Below are 18,418 nucleotides of genomic sequence, written 5' to 3'. Positions count from 1 at the left end.
AATAAATTAGATATGTAATAAGTTAAAAAAAGTTTAATATGCAATAATAAGTTAAAATAAATTGAAATATTCAATAATAGTTAAAATAAATAAATATGCAATAAATAATAACTTCAAATAAAATAAATATCCTCACTCTTCACATATATATTATCTGATTTTTAATAGCTAGACTGGGCCACAGATTTTAAATTGTACAAGGGAGTATTTGCGAGTAAGTTGAAGTAGAAGTTTGAGCTAGTAGTTTACCCCCCCCCCAGACACCGCCATGTCCTCGTTATTTACGTATGGGGTTCAGACATGTTTAGTGATGGTATTACGACTGAGAATCCATCAGCACTTTGTATAAGGGCCATAACTACCTCTACATGTTCAGAAATGTGATAGGCCCTATATAAATATTAGCATAAAAACTGTTAATGGAAGCACATTAACAATTGATTTCAGAACGCTTACCACGAACTATTCAAAACATTGTTGACATAAATCTATTTACTATGCTGAAGCTTATTAATTGTATACAGAAATATCTTAGTTATTAAACGCATTTTAAATATTATAAAAAAGTTTTTTGTGTTTCTTAAATTAAATTAATCTATAAAGTTCGTTAATACAATTATATGTTAAATTTTATGATATGTTGTGGTGTTTAATAACACGTCGATAGTTGCAGCTATTTTAATTTTGTATAATCTGTAAAAACGATATATTTTCTTGTTAATGTCGGATATTCTACGGTAAGTGCGGGTGGTTTGTGGTAGCATGGTTACGGTCAAAAAAAGGTTTTTATGATTTATTAGTTAATTAATATTTTATTATTAGTCGATCCTTTTAAGGAAGAACTCGAATTGATTGTGTTGTCGGAGTGCTGGTTGTGCGGGGAGGAGAGAGCAATATTTATAAACAAAAGACTATCAACTACTTGACAGATAACCTTGGGAAAGGTGCACGGCTTCGCTTTGGACTCTACATTCATCAACAAATTGTTCAATCTTCTATGTTATACAGGACATTTGGGAGTAATATTGCACGATCTTTAGCGAACTTAAAAGAATATTATGGTAAAATACTTAAAAATGTAATGTGTATTTTGATTGGAGATATAAATATTGACTTGATAAAGAATTACATAATAACTGACAGATATTTAAACGTTCTAATCGTGCAAGACTAGTGCATTGTATAGGCAAACCAACACGAGTGACAGATCACAGCAGGTCTTCTCTGGATCACATATTTGTCAGATACCATGTTATGAACAACGTCAAGTCAGCAGTGTTCCAGAAGAGTATTACTGACCACTACAGTACTGCTCTGACTATTGCTGCCACCATCACTATCACTACCAAAGCCACCACTCTCGCCACTTGCGTTAATAGTACTCCACTCACCGATAATCTTATTCACTCAGACTGGATTTCGATTTTAGTTTGTTGAGTTCGGTAAACATTTTCTCGCTAATCCAAAGTTCACCAATCCAATAAACCTTTAAAACATATTTCATCTCTTTCAATAAGATTAAAACTTTGGATAATGTCCAGTGTGATATGCTTGATTAAAAATTCGAGACAAACTAAGCAAATCAGTAAAAAATCAACCTATTAATGTAAATTTAATAAATGACTACCGAAATTATAGATTAAAATTGAAAAAAAACCTTGAAAAATATAAAGAGTCAATATTATATATCAAAGATGAGTGTAATTGGAGGAAATGCAAAATTGTTTTGGATGATCAAAAACGAATTATCTTTGAAGGCATAAATAATAAAGATCCTTTTCATACTGATGAATATTTTCCGGGTTACACAAATCATGAGTAAATATAACACTTTTTTGCTTCAGTAGGCCACAATTTGGCGAGTGGGAAGCCGCTGGTGCGTGACTCGGACTTAGAATTTAACACTGACTTTGTCTTTCACACTGTTACTGAACATGATCTCGCACGATATTTGACTGGAATGCGCGGCGGATCCGCTCCGGGTCGTGACGGTGTCTGGGGTCTTATGCTTAAAGAAAACACATAATTTACAGCTTTTTTACACATAATAAAATCTCACCTGTACTACCGGCTTTTTCTCAGAAAATTTTAAAACTGCTGAAGTATTTCATCTGTATAAAGCCAACGATCACAAAGACATATATAATTACCGTCTTATATTTCTTTTAAGAGTATTCTCTAAAGTGCTGGAAAGAATAGGTTATTCAGGATAATATTTTATGTGGGTGCCAGTATAGGTTTAGACCGGACAAAAGTATTTCAGAAGCCTTATTTGAAGTTAATAAAGAAATTAATGATGTCATCCAATGTGACGACCGTGCTACGCTAATTTTCTTAGATATAAAGGAAGCTTTTGATTCTGTCCGCAAATATAAATTACTAGTAAGTTGGAGACGACAGGGGTTCGTGGCAGGGCCCTCTCATGGTTTCAAAGTTATCTGAATAATAGGCAACAGTATGTGACCATTTTTAGAGCAGAGAGCGGACCCCTTCCAGTTATTTACGGCGTAGTACAAGTCAGTACTCTGGGACCATTTTTACTTTTAATATACATTAACAACATCTATAAATTGAACGTAATGAGTAAAATTTTTCTATTTGCAGATGTAACTGTATTATTTGTTCGTTAAAAAAAAACATGAGAAGAAGAAATTCAAATAAAAGCTTTGAGAGATCTCCATATGCTAAAAAATGAATTAATCAATAAATTGTTCCTTCTTTAAAAATTCTGAAAACTAACTAAATAATATATACCAACCTCGCTGTCTAAAAAACTTGTTTGTTCAAGATCTTGTTATTCACAGCTGTGAAAATTATCTCGACACTACATGTGAATTTAGATCTATAGAAAACATCTTTACTAGTACTTAGGTGTCATATTTGTCAACCTATTAGAATTGACAGAGCACATAAAATTACTAAATAAGAACCTCCGTAAATATATATATATATATATATATATATATATATATATATATATATATATATACTAGCAGACCCGACAGACGTTGTCCTGTACACACGTCTTTAATTCAAAAATTTTAAACTTTGATTAATCTGTAACAAACTGGGCTGTTTTGATAAAAATGTCTATTAAAAAGTTATTACAATATCTAACTTCATCACATGTACATTTAATCACACTTCGACCAACCGATAGTGTGTGAGTATAACATGAGTGATGTGAAATGTAGAGGATGTTTTAAATTAAAACTTACTTAATCTGAAGGTAAAAAAGTTGAAACAAACTATTTTATAACAGGTCTATTTTTTTCAATTTACAACTTAATGTATCGTAATACCATTGAATGTACAATATTTTTTGTTAATCCTTCAGGAGTATACACAAACAAATTAGATGATTTTCCGATAGGGCTGAAGTATAATAAGTGACCTCCATCACGATTAAATTATAGATATTTCTGAATAGCCAATATAACTACTATCCGAATTAGATTATAGTTATGTAAAGGCTGAAGTATAATAAGCAGCCACCATCACAATCGAATTATTGATATTCTGAATAGTCTATCTAAACTACCGAATTTCATTACAGTTATTTAAAATTACAGTATAGTATCAGAACTGGCCAATAGAATTTAATTGATCAAAAATACTAAATAAGTATTCCGTATAGGGCTGAAGTATAATAAGTGGCCACCATCACAATCAAATTATAGATATTTCTGAATAGCCTATCTAAACTACTAAAATGACTAAATGAATTAGATTATAGTTATTTAAAGGCTAAATTACAATAAGCGGCCAACATCGCAATCAAATTATTGATATTTCTAATTAGCCTATCTAAACTACCGAATTTCATTATCTTTATATTTATATTTCTTGTGTGCGTGTGTATGGAGCTGAACTCCTCCTAAATGGGTGGACCATCTCGGAATGTTTTACATTGTATCCAGAAGAATGCGCTACGATCGCAGTTTCAAATGTTTCTATATTTTAATTCCAGGTTTTCCCGACATTTTGTGCTGCTATCAATGTGTGTGTGTTGTTTTGTAGTTTCAAAAGTAAATACGGCAAATAACATTAAAATATAATAGAATGAAGTTATAAAAAGTGTACTACGTGGCCGCGTTATAAGTTTATAAAGGCCAGCCAACAGGCAAAAAGAAGAAAATAAAAAATAAAAACATCGTGTAATTATTGTGTGAGTGCTAAAATTGTAATAGTACATTAATAGAGATTATTGGTCGCATTACCTCAAATAACCTAAGTAGCATACAAATCAAAAGGTTGTGTTTCTATGTGTGAATAACTATTGTTAACATTTTAGATAATCAAGTTTTAAACTAATGGATTTAAAATAATTTGTTGTAATTTACATTTTTAATCTGCAGTCAAAATTGGTCAGATAAGTTCAAATTAAGTAGCATACAAATCACATGTGTGAATAACTATTGTTAATAGTGTAGGAATTTTTATTGTTTGTTTATTTTTAGGTTCTGGGTAATTTAGACCAAAAAAATGGGTTAGTTGTTTTGCACCTAAATATTCGTAGCCTTAGAGCAAATTTTGATTCGTTTTTGGTTGAGATGTCCTTGTTTTCGTATTTACCGAAAATAATTATCCTGTCAGAAGTTTGGATTTCTGAGACAGAAAAAACATTGTATTCAATTCCTAATTATAGTTTAATTTTGCAAGCAAATGAAAATTCTAAGTCTGGTGGCATAGCTGTATTTATTAATGATAGCATATCAAATTTTGTAAGATATCCGGTGAGATTTGTGTCAGCTGATGTAATTGATTTTTCTATTGATGTTATGGGGACAAATTTTCATATTATTGCTGTGTACAGACTACACAGTCATACTGCTAATGTATTTGTCAATGAGCTGCAAACTTACCTACGAAAAAACCATATTAGAGCTTGCAAAAACTTAATGCTGATAGGAGACATGAATATTAATTTATTGGATAAGAACAATTTAGTCATAGATGAGTACAGAACAGTATTATCGGAGAACGGAATGGAATCTTTTATTAACGAACCAACTCGCATAACTGAGCGGTCTCAAACATGTATTGACCACATTTATATACGCATACATAATAGAAAAAATATTGAAATTGCAACAGAAGTTATAGAAAACGGCATAACAGATCATTGTATGACAGGTGTTTGTTTACTTAGCAGTGCACCAGCTGCAGATAAGTCCAAGATCAATGACACTCCCACCTATCGCATCAACAATGATGAGCTACTTAGATTATTAGATAATGCTAATTGGAGCAATGTTTTTGATACGAGAGATGCCAATGTGGCCTACAACCATTTTCATGAAACCTTTAATACTATAATTGAACAAAGTAAATATTCTGTCGTTTATAAGAAACAAATCAAGAGATTAAAACCTTGGATTAGTACAGAAATATGTAAAAAGATCAACACTAGAAATCGTCTCTGGAAAAAAATTTAAAAACAATCCAAATAATGAACAATACTGCAACACTTATAAAGAATTTAGAAATAATTTACAAATAGAAATAAGAGATCTTAAGGATAGATATTATAAAAATTTGTTTGAAGAAAATCAGGGAAATTCCAAGGGGACTTGGAGGGTTTTAAACGAAATTACTGGCCAGAAGACTAAATATCCATCTCCCATTATATTGGAACTGCCCAACCTAAAGATAAGTGATCCGCAGGAGGTTGCAAATGAATTTAATAACTACTTTCTCTCAGTGGCGAAAAATATGTGTAATGATATTAAAAAGCCCGATAATTTCAGTAAAAGTCCTTTGAAGAATAGTTTTGAGCAAACAAGAATGACTCATTCCATGTTTTTGACGCCTGTAACTGAAAATGACCTTTCAAAAATCATTCAATCATTAAAGAGTAACACTGCACCTGGCATTGATGGAATGAGTTCTAAATTGTTGAAAGAAACTTATAAAAAATATGTACATGTGCTAGTTTACATTATTAACCTAACTTTTGAAACAGGAGTATTTCCAGATAAACTGAAAGAAGCGGTCGTAATTCCAATCCATAAGAAAGATTTAAGGTCAATGTGCAGCAATTATAGACCAATATCCCTTCTATCCACAATGTCTAAAGTATATGAGAAAGCAATTAAAGAGAGGCTTATTTCGTATTTAGACCTAATCCAGTTCTTTAGCAAAAATCAATATGGTTTTAGGAAAGGAATCAGTACTGAAGTAGCAATCGTTGACTTTATGGAAAAAGTTTCACATGGTATAAATAATAATGAAAAGGTTACAGGGTTGTTTTTAGATATTGCAAAGGCATTCGATACAGTTAATCACGATATTTTAATGAAAAAGTTACATGATTGTGGTATAAGAGGAATCGTCTATAAATTATTTGAAAGCTATCTGAAAAATAGAAGGCAGAGTGTTAGGGTAAATGGCCATTTAAGTGGTTTTGGAATTATACATTGTGGTGTTCCTCAGGGTTCGGTGCTCGGTGCAATATTGTTTCTAATATATATAAATGATCTCTGCAATGGTAAATTCAAAGGGCAAATTATATCTTTTGCCGATGATACAGCCCTAACCTACATTTCTAATGACATTAATATAATAGAGTATCAAATTAAATCTGATTTAGACTGTCTTGGATGGTGGTTCATTGAAAATCATATGATACTGAGTGCTGAAAAAACTAAATACGTCAACTTTGGCCTAAGAGGAAACGAAGAATTTATCAATGGAATTACTTATAAGTGCCCTGATTGCTTAACTGAGGCTAATGAGTGTGCATTGTACTGTAAAGAAATATGTGGAAGTCAGTCAATAAAATATCTTGGAATTATTCTTGACTCTGATCTCAGTTGGAAAACCCACATTATGACCCTCAAAAATAAAATAAATAACATATTGAGAATATTTTATTTTGTTAAAAATCTGTGCAATGGGGCTACTTTGAGAATGTTGTATTTTTCTTTAGTGCATAGCAGACTACAATATGGATTAATAAGCTGGGGTGGGACTTATGTCACAAACTTAAAACCATTGATAGTATTGCAAAAAAAGTTTTTAAGGATAGTATGTAAAAAACCACCTGACCACCCATCATCTCCTTTATTCTGTCATCAAAGAATTTTCAATTTGAGGCAGTTATATGTTTTCAAAGTATTGAAATTGTTTTTTGTTAAAAGCCGAAACTGTAATTCAATGGTTGTATATAAACAGAAATTACGAAGCTCAAATGATCTCTATGTTCCGAAGCCGAAAACGACCTTTTTCACTAAAACATTTTGCTTTCTTGCTCCAAAGTTTTATAATAAGTTACCTAACAATATTAAAGAAGTAAATAGTTTGAATTTATTTCATAAACTAGTCAAAAACTGGGTTTTGGAAATAGAGAGTATTGAGTCTCTCTTGTTCAATATTGTCACTTAGTCATGATGTATGTGAGATTTTATTTAAAGCCCTATCATGATTGTTTATAAGTATATTGTATTGTATATTGATTGACTAATTGTATGTACTATGAAATAAGAAAACTTCGTCTTACCGTAGACTAAATTCTCACAGCACAACCACTGCACTTATCAAACATCCAAATTTTAACTAATCACAACACACTATAACACTCAAAACACATCACATAATCATATAATGTATCACATAATTTTAGGTTATTATGCATTATCTACTCAGGACAGGTTGTGAACAGTTTGAGGTTGACGGTTCCAAAATAATTATCTTATTTATCAGCTGCTGATTTCTCAGTATGGTCAGGGAAAGATGGGGAGGGAACAAATCTTATTGAAGTTACGTAGAAGAACTATAATTTATGTTCACACAAAGCTTTTATTTTGTACTTTCGAAATTAAACATTGTTCCTTTTCTATTCCTGTTTATTATTCTCTACAAATAGATCTTTAATTCTGTAACCAATTTAGCCTATAACAAGATGTAATTTTAAGCTTGTGGTGTACCAACTGTATCTGAGTTTAGATTATTTAATAAATTTTGTTTCTTTGATTATTTTGTAATAACTTTCTGCTACCGCTTTTACAATGTAAATTGAATGTGTAATTCTCCAATCAGGCTAAGCCTTGGAGATTTCTCTTTCATACAAAACTATTGGTTAATGTACATAGTGTTTCTATTTTATTTGTTATTTGTCTAATTTTAAACTATAGTCTTAAGTTTGTAATCAAGGACAGACTGGTATTATGAATGAATTGTGTATACATATATATGTAAAATGTAAAAGAAAGAAAGAGAAATAAAGAAATTATTATTATTATTATTAATTGGATTTAAATTAAATTCTGTTGGCCAGTTCTTATACTATACTGTAATTTTAAATAAATATAATGAAATTCGGTAGTTTAGATAGGCTAATCAGGAATATCAATAGAGGTTATCCAGATATAAAATTGGAAGTTTTAGTAAAATACACTTTTAACTGAAATTCGTAAATATTAAGTGTGCAGCGATTGATCAGTTAATTTTTTGTTTGTAAATAAATTGTTTTTTATCTTGGTATGTTTTAAATTGGATCCAGCAGAATGCGCTACGATCGCAGTTTCAAATGTTTTTCTATTTTAATTCCAGGTTTTCCCGACAGTTTGTGCTGCTATCAAATTTGTGTGTTGTTTTGTATCATCGTGTAATTATTGTGTGTTTCATTAAAATCGGTCCACCCGTTTAGGAGGAGTTCATTAACATACACACGCACACAAGAAATATATATATAAAGATATATTTGCATTTCGTCATTCGGGTGTCATAAAAGCCCCCCCATTACCTTTTGTTATGTTTAAATATGAAGTGATTTACTATGGGAATTGAGGTTTTTTTACGTATGACAATTTTTGATCCCCCCTCTAGTTGTTGGCATTCTTCTTTTTAAAATAATACATTTAACATCATGTGTCAGTTGCTATGGCTTCATACTTAACTTTTGGATTTACCTCCAAACTATGAAATTTTTTTGGAGTCGTATAAACATGCCGCAAAGTAAATCAATTGATCTCTGTGCATAAGAGAGTTTATATACGGATGGAAACTTTAAAACAACCAGTATTTTAGAGACTAGTTTAATAATTGAAAGGATTAAATCGGGGAGTGAGTGCAAGGCTCTTACACTTGACACATTCATCCTTAACGTAATCTGCAACTAAATACTGTGGTCCCGTCTACTTAAACAGTGTTCATAGTACATGGATTTATACTTGAGCAAGGCTTGTAGTGTAATAAACCGAATAAAAAGCCCTTCTCAAATAGATTCCAGTACTACGCAGTAATGCCGCTCCCAAAATAACAAAAACTATGCGTTAATTTTATGATTTTGTAAAATATTATCCACTCCAGATCTTACACTTGTAATAAGACTTGTAATCCTCATAAGCCGATTAAGGTCCTCTTAGATCAGTTACAGGTACTTACGATTTCAGGCGTTTACCATCGCTATTCGTTACAAATCTCGTGTAACACGTTTCGAGGCTTGAACTCTACCATCTTCCTTCCTGTCCTGCCATACTTACGAACAATATATCATCAGTAACAAACTTGAAACAAGGTAATGTTACATGCTGATAGTCTCTTGGGGAGAAATTTGTTCCAACAGACAAAGCAGCATACGCATTGTGAACTCAATACCCCTCCAATTGTAGAATACCTAGCCAACTTCATTATTATATTCCTATACGTATTAGAGGCAAAATTTATTATTTAATTTTGCCCTCTTCTTTTGGTACTATGATGGAAGGAGGACTTGTTGAAGAATACAGGGCGGACAGAGAATATAATTATACTTCTCCAAAGCTGGCTGCCCCATTCCCTAAACGCCTCAACGCGGTGCAGTGGTAGTCGTTTCCTTGCATTCTAAAAAGGTCTACGTACCTCTTTAATTATTTTGTGGCCCAGAATTTTCTTCAAATTCAGTGTTAACCAACGTTAAAATGCCCCAGACTGTAGCAGAACAATGGAAAACTAAGCATAACCGATGGGAGCGGGTATATCAGAGCTAAATCATAGTTTTAAGTTTTTTACGGGATAGACTTTTCTGAAATTTTAAGTTACTTTGTTAGAAATTCGAACACTGTTTTTAATAAATTATAAGGTAGCCTAAGTCTAATTCGATCAAGTTTGGTTTGTTTTCAAAATTTTACTTTTTGACACTTTACCCTCATAGGTATGCAAAAACATAGTTGATTAAATATGATTCGATTTTAAAAGACAAGAAGTGGCATGAAAACTATTCCCACTTGAAAAGAACTTCATATAACTTTTCAGTGAGATTTAAACGTAGAAGATATGAAAAAAGTTGTATGACAAATACGGAGCATAACCGTGCATTAGAACTTGTAGAAAGCTCTATAAAGTTATGCAGTGCGACGACCCCTGTTTGAGTATTTTCCAATTAAAGGATTCAAAAAGTTTGTATGTACTTTGATAATGAAAATAAACCAATGTTAATTCCATTAAGTGTACATATAAGCAAACATAAAAGCAAATCAAGAGTTACAGGCACTAGTTGTTCAATTAAGCAGAACAATATCTACTAATGTTGCAATTGCGAGTATAAAATGTCAAATAGTGGAACACCGTTCCAATAATGTAGGTGTTATTGGACAAAGTAATTTGTATTTTTGATGTAAGTATTACAACAACGTGTTTATGACAGGTCATATAGAAACATTTTTGAAAATCATAATCTTTTATATTTCATAAGGGTATTATAATATCTGAGGATACGTAATGACCAATTAGTAGGTTACGGCTAGTCAAATGAAAATGTTTGGAAGTTTTTGATAGAGAAAATTAATTTTGAACATATAATTTATAATGATTGTAATAACGTAAAATGCTATTTTGCATCTTTATCCATTACAAATAAATTTCCAGTAACGATTATTTGTAGAATATAAAACTTAAATACGTTAAGGTTTATTTAATTATAAAGGTGAAGATTCTATGAAACGTTTTCGTTCAAGTTCGGTCATCTGAAATATAATTTTTGACATCACAAAACATTCCAGTTGTATAAAATGTTTTTTGTAGTTACTGAAGCATAAAATATTTTGAGTTTGAGATAAAAATAGAAGCTTATTATTATCAATACAAACAAAAATATAGAATTAAATAATAATTTGAAATATTGAACTATTCAATTTATTAGTTTTTATTTTATTATTTACAATATGCAAATGTTAGGATGAAATGCGTTTAGTTTTATGTATTCTCAATAAAACAAGAGATTTACAAAGTACAGCTAGGAGTATCGCCAGAGTGGACAAGAGTGAGTCTTCTAGACGTTCCTGGAAGTCAATATCTGTTATCTGTTCCAGTGGCGTTCTATATTCTACTGGTGGCATAGTAATGTCTGTATTTCTGCCACTTTATAATAGCCCGTCATACGTACTGTGTATCCATGCTGTCCTATTTTAAAACGTTAATAGGTCTGGATAATTGCCAGATTAGTAACTAACGATTCTCGCTATTTCCCTTAGCTTATCGTAAATACCAATTTGATGGTACTTAGTACTCTGTCCGCCCACGCTTGACTTGTTCATAATCATTTTAACGGCTTGTTTTGTTTATTTGTTTTGCACGTGTTAATGTAATCATCGAAACATTTTTAGTATATTTTATTACTATATTATCCGCAGTGTTACGCATTAAAATTGCAACTGCAGAGACTTTTTCATATAGTTTTCATTTAGCTATACGTTTCATGGTAATTCTGTAGCGTTGGAATCTACAAAATAGTATAGTAATCATATTGTATTTTATAATTTTATTTATACTACATAAATAAAATATGAATATGCCATTGATGTTGATCGTGATTTAGTTTCTTTTATCCACTAGTTCTCTTATATATCAAAATCACGTCAGATGGAACTGATTTGCAGTTGCAATGGAATCAAGGAGTTGCTTAAAGAAAATAATCATAGAAGCTCATGGGAAGCCGAAAACTGTAATATTCTATAATAGTTAAATGGTTGAAACTGTTTGATCTCCCCTCTGCTGACTATCGGATCGTTTAGAAGCGCTAGTGCAATCTAATGAACTTTTCAAAATCAGAAATTTTGAACATAATTATTATGCAGATTAGAGGCAGGGGCTTTCTTAGATAGGGGAAAAGTATTTGGCCAGGAAAGAATAATACAGTGTTTCATCCCATACAAGTTAAACACAAATAAATTGAATATAAACAAACTTATTATCAATATTGACCCATTCCGCTTTCGTTTCAGACTACACCTGCTGATCATAACAATTTTGGAAGTACATGTGTAACTCTTTCACGAAAAGTCAAATACTTTAGTTTTTCTTCAATATTGACCAAATATAGCATTTTAAGTACACAAACAGTGTTATATTGTGAAAGTAGCACTTGAAACGTATAAACGCCATACTGCCTTGTTGGAATTTGTTAACGAAGAGTATGTTTTAGTAAGTCTGCCTAAAAGTGTTCAATATCAAGCTGTGTAAGCAATGCGACGTTTTTAGATGGAAAAGTTTATACAATTCATTTCCTTTGGAAGATCAAATTATGCTTATATCAGTTAATTTGTTTCGCATCTTATTTACGCATCTGATTGAACCCGGCATTACTTAATCGCTCTATTGTTTCTCATCGTTTCGGCTATCGTTACTACGATAATTATTCTCTATAAGCTTATGCCAGTAGAGTGCAGTAGTAAAACCTACTTTATATAGTACTTGTCTGCTATTTTTATATCACTTTTAAACAACATGCCTTATTTTTTGTTCAATACAAGTTTATATTTTTAGATTTACAAACATCAAAATATCAAATATATGTTCTTATTTTTACATCGTCTCCGGTCATAAAACCTCGTTTGTGGGTTTATATTTAAGTTATCTTAAAATCCCCAGGTCTAAGTTTTTAAGAATTATCCTAGTTTTCGGCTTGTCTAAACATGAAAGTACGTGACTAAAGTTCAAGTTTCAATCTGTATATACTCCAAAGAAAAGATTGTAATACACTGTATTTGAGCAAAAAAGTATAGCGAGCTTCTTCCAAAGATTAATATAACTTTAAACTTCAAAATTTAAAGATAGGTGGTTGTGCGCTTCTTTATAATGTAATATAATGACGTTAAGAATCTAGAAGCTATATTACGCAATTATTTAATGTTCAAATTTTAATTTCGTATGAACTGCTTGTAATTCAAATTTTCTCGCATAGAATATGCATCGGTATATTGTGATGGATAGTGATTATGAAGAACCAATCAAAGTTGGATTACGATCTTTGCTTAGATAATTTGGAACAACCGGAGACCTATGAATTACAAGCTTTTGACTAATTTCGACGTCGTTAACATTATTGGGATCACAAAGGACACACAGGCAGTATTGTCAAGTAGATACTATTTATTGGTACGACACTGGCATTAACACGACTCAAGTAGATACGATTTGTATTAAACTGGCAATAACACGACTCAAGCAGATACTATTGGTATTACACTGGCAATAACACGACTCGAGTAGATAATATTGGTATTAGATTGGCAATAACACAACTCAAGTAGATACTATTGGTATTACACTAGCAATAACCCGACCCAAGTATATAATATTGGTATTACACTGACAATAACACGTAACAAGCAGATACTATTAGTATTAGACTGGCAATAACACGACCCAAGTAGATAATATTGGTATTACACTGACAATAACACGACACAAGCAGATACTATTGGTATTACACTGGAAATAACACGACTCAAGTAGATACTATTGTTATTATACTGCCAATAACAAGACCCAAGTAGATAATATTGGTATTACAATGACAATAACACAACACAAACAGCCAATATTGGTATTACACTGGCAATAACATGACTCATGTAGATACTATTGGTATTATACTGCCAATAACACGACCCAAGTAGATAACATTGGTATTACACTGACAATAACACGACTCGAGTAGATACTATTGGTAATAGACTGGCAATAACACAACTCAAGTAGATACTATTGGTATTACACTAGCAATAACCCGACCCAAGTATATAATATTGGTATTACACTGACAATAACACGTAACAAGCAGATACTATTGGTATTAAAATGGCAATAACACGACTCAAGTAGATAATATTGGTATTACACTGACAATAACACGTAACAAGCAGATACTATTAGTATTAGACTGGCAATAACACGACCCAAGTAGGTAATATTGGTATTACACTGACAATAACACGACACAAGCAGATACTATTGGTATTACACTGGAAATAACACGACTCAAGTAGATACTATTGTTATTATACTGCCAATAACAAGACCCAAGTAGATAATATTGGTATTTAAAATGACAATAACACAACACAAGCAGCCAATATTGGTATTACACTGTGGCAATAACATGACTCAAGTAGATACTATTGGTATTATACTGGCAATAACACGACCCAAGTAGATAACGTTGGTATTACACTGACAATAACACGACTCGAGTAGATGATATTGGTATTAGACTGGCAATAACACAACTCAAGTAGATACTATTGGTATTACACTGGAAATAACCCGACCCAACTATATAATATTGGTATTACACTGGCAATAACACGACACAAGCAGATAATATTGGTATTACACTGACAATAACATGACGGAAGCAGATACTATTGGTATTAGACTGGCAATAACACGACCCAAGTATATAATATTGGTATTATACTGGCAATAACACGAATCAAGCAGATACTGTTAGTATTATACTGGCAATAACATGACTCAAGTAGATAATATTTGTATTACACTGGCAATAACACGACTGAAGTAGATACTATTGATATTATACTGGCAATAACACGACCCAAGTGGATAATATTGGTATTACACTGACAATAACACGACTCGAGTAGATACTATTGGTATTAGACTGGCAATAACACAACTCAAGTATATACTATTGGTATTACACTGGCAATAACACGACCCAAGTATATAATATTGGTATTATACTGGCAATAACACGAATCAAGCAGATACTGTTAGTATTATACTGGCAATAACATGACTCAAGTAGATAATATTTGTATTACACTGCCAATAACAAGACCCAAGTAGATAATATTGGTATTATACTGGCAATAACACGACCCACGTAGATAATATTGGTATTACACTGACAATAACACGACTGAAGTAGATACTATTTATATTATACTGACGTATCGTGGTATTATATTATATAAGACACGACGTATCGTGGTCTTAGACTTGGACAAGACGTTGGTGTTAAAGTATATTTTCTGTCAAAACCTAGGATTTATTAACTTCATATTGTTTTGTAACTATGTGGTAAAAATTATAAAAACGTATCCAACCAACTTACATTCGTATTTTAAGCAAGGTACTTTTTGGTGTTTACAATTCATAATCGATTAATCTATAAATTTGATTACCGGTGTCATTTTACTTTTCCTGGTGTATACACTTTTAGGGATGGACTCCTTTGACTTAACCGTGCGAATATGGATTTTCGCTCGAAACCAAAGTAATACTTTTTACCACAGAAATAGTGTAACGTGCAGGCTAAAAATATATCCAATATTTATTGAACGGCTTCATGGCGACTTCTGAACCACCACCAATGGCCGAGCTGACAAGTTAGGCCCGCCACACACATTCCGCTGTACTTTTCAAGTAAACCTGCAGAGATATACCGGAAAGGTATACTGGTAAACGTATGAAAAACTAAACCTCCTTTGAAGACGTATTAAGTATATATATATATATATATATATATATATATATATATATATATATATATATATATATTAAAAATGAAACTGCCATAACTATAAGATCCAAAGTAAGGGATCTCAAATAACACTGCTCTCATGAGTCTAAGCTCAAAAATGCCGCCAATATGATAAATGAAGGAACATTAGGAGATTCATAGAAAATTAGTATTTTGTTTTGACTAATGAATTATGTCCTTTCAGGTTTCTGCGAGACTTTGGCAAGATGCTGATACTCGCAGCTCTATCAATGTTGCTGACGATTTTATTGATCGGCATCTGGTTTTGGCTTGCGCTCGTATACCTGTACGAACTGGTGGTCTTTATCCTTACCTTGTTGAAATCGCTGGTCGTCAAGTATAAAAGCAACATCATGGTAGGGGTGATAGCCGTGATCATAACCTACTTTCCGGTACTCATTTTCATGGCGGTGGTCGTGATCAGCGTTGAACTCTGTATTCAGTTCTTAGTCTACGTGTATATTAAGGCATGCAGCTTTTGGTACGGATAAAATATTCCAAAATGCTATACAATATACATTAATGAATTATTGCATATCCTTTATTCTTGCTGTTATGAGAGTTATCATGTTTGAGTAAAATAGTTATTAAAATCTTATGCAAGGGAATGTGATAAAGTCCAAAATTACAGTTGAGAATAGTGATACAAACTTCAAATTGAAAACAGACTGTTATGTTATTTATGTATTATTTATGTTAGTTATGTGTATAGTATACAGTTGTTAACTTAAATTTTCAACATGAACATTTACGAGTAAGCAGTTTTCACTTAATTATCGTATTTACTAACTACTGTACAGTTGTTTGATTTATAGCAAGGCTTGGAAGAAAATAAGATATAGTGAAAATATTAAGTTTTCAACTGGTGATGCGTAAATGGAGTACAACAATTTGAAATTTCGAATTCTACTGAAAATTGAACTAGAATTTTGTTATCAACTTTACAGCAAAACGTACTGATTGAAATGTGAATATAAAATTGTAGTTAACTACGAGTATATATATGTATTGGATTTATACACATTAGGTTAAACATTATAACGTTAGTTCCCTCTATAGTGCAGTTGTATCAATATTTGAATATATTCACTATCACTAAAAATAGATTCTGCTTAAAACGTCTTAAATAATCTGATGAATGTCAGCCAATAGAGTCCTTGCAACTGTCTATTTTATACATATTATCTATAATATTATTACATTAAATACATGAGGTTATGTGTTATTTAAATATTATATTGATAGACCTATAAAAGGTATTTACTTGTATTTCCTATTTACATTTACTTTGTTATGGAGCAGTAGTTTAATATATGTACGAGCATATGTATTTAATTTATACACAAGATGTTAAGTAAACATTATAACATTGGTTCCTTCTACAGTGCAGCTATACCAATATGTGAAGACATTCTACTACCACTAAAATACAGATTTTGCCTAAAACGTCTTAAGTAGACTAATGAATATGAATATGAATACGAAACTCACGACTATACCTTGCAACGGACTATTTTATAAATTTTACTTACACTTTTTAAAATTAATTACATCATAGGTTATAATTTATTTTTTATTATATGCATAAACCTATACAAGGTATTTATTTGTATTTGCTCTTTACATTTACTTTGTATGGAACATTAGTTTAAGAGTTGTTCTGAGTAAATTATATGTTTTGGTTCAGATTGAGTTCTTTTAATAACCAGTTCTTGATAACTTACTCTTTTAGCACAGAATTCGTAAGCTAACATTGAATTGAAACATAACACATTATTTTTTTCATAATACTACTTTTGAAAACATGAAGTTTAACAAGGTGAAAACTCTCAATGTTTTTAAGTAATTGAAATTGCGACTACAAATTTAGAAACTGCCAATTAAATTAATGCAGTTCAAAAATAGAGCTTGCATCATTATAAATTACTGAATATGACGCAAACAATGCGATATAACTATAATATATAGTTTTAAAATAAATATAATTTAATAATTATAGGAAACTTAATTTAATTAATTCACAAGTCTAACGCTATGCTGTTGTATTACGAAATTACCCTATCGTATCACTGAAGTGATGTTCTAACAGTAAAATGACTAAAAAAACTCATAGAACCCACACAAGCATGATGCATTTTGATTGCAAGAAGTGCCACCTCTCCCACCTATCTTTTCTAGCTGCTGCAAGATGGGTGTCACGGTCTCCAAGAGGAACATTATCTACAGCATCATTGAGGTAAATCATGATAACTTGGATAATGATCTATATATTACTCTGTCTAGTTTATCTCTTAGGGCAATTTATGCAGTCGACAACCTAGCGAATAAATTTGAATCCCGATAAAGAAATCAAAATTTGCTGTAGGATATCTGAAGTAAATCATGGACAGCTCTTGGACTAAAGGAATTGTTCTCCTCTCACTAAAAACATAATATTTACTGGGATTATTGAAGAGTACCATATTGACCACAAGAGTATCTAAACTCTGCAATATTTTTCCCTTGTCGCTTTAGGAGGACATGGTACTTAAACATGAGCTGCGAAATCTTTAATGTCCTTTTTATTTAAAACACTGACTGTTAGAGAAACATTGACTGTTTAGTTTTTGTACAGAAAATCATCGAATATTGTTATAGAACGCACGGATT

At 31.5% G+C, this 18,418-nt stretch overlaps 1 long non-coding RNA gene across 1 annotated transcript in view; it reads left to right on the top strand.

Moving 5' to 3' along the window:
* Positions 1-17,455, top strand: part of LOC124368896 — a 36,068-nt gene extending 18,613 nt beyond the window's left edge. Inside the window, exon 4 of the long non-coding RNA XR_006923019.1 lies at positions 15,954-17,455. This is a non-coding gene — a long non-coding RNA (uncharacterized LOC124368896). The remainder of the gene's footprint in view (positions 1-15,953) is intronic.
* The last annotated feature ends 963 nt before the right edge of the window (positions 17,456-18,418 follow it).

Source organism: Homalodisca vitripennis, chromosome X, assembly GCF_021130785.1.
Source record: "Homalodisca vitripennis isolate AUS2020 chromosome X, UT_GWSS_2.1, whole genome shotgun sequence".
NCBI classification, from domain to species: domain Eukaryota; kingdom Metazoa; phylum Arthropoda; class Insecta; order Hemiptera; family Cicadellidae; genus Homalodisca; species Homalodisca vitripennis.
This window is presented reverse-complemented; position numbering and strand designations above follow the sequence as displayed.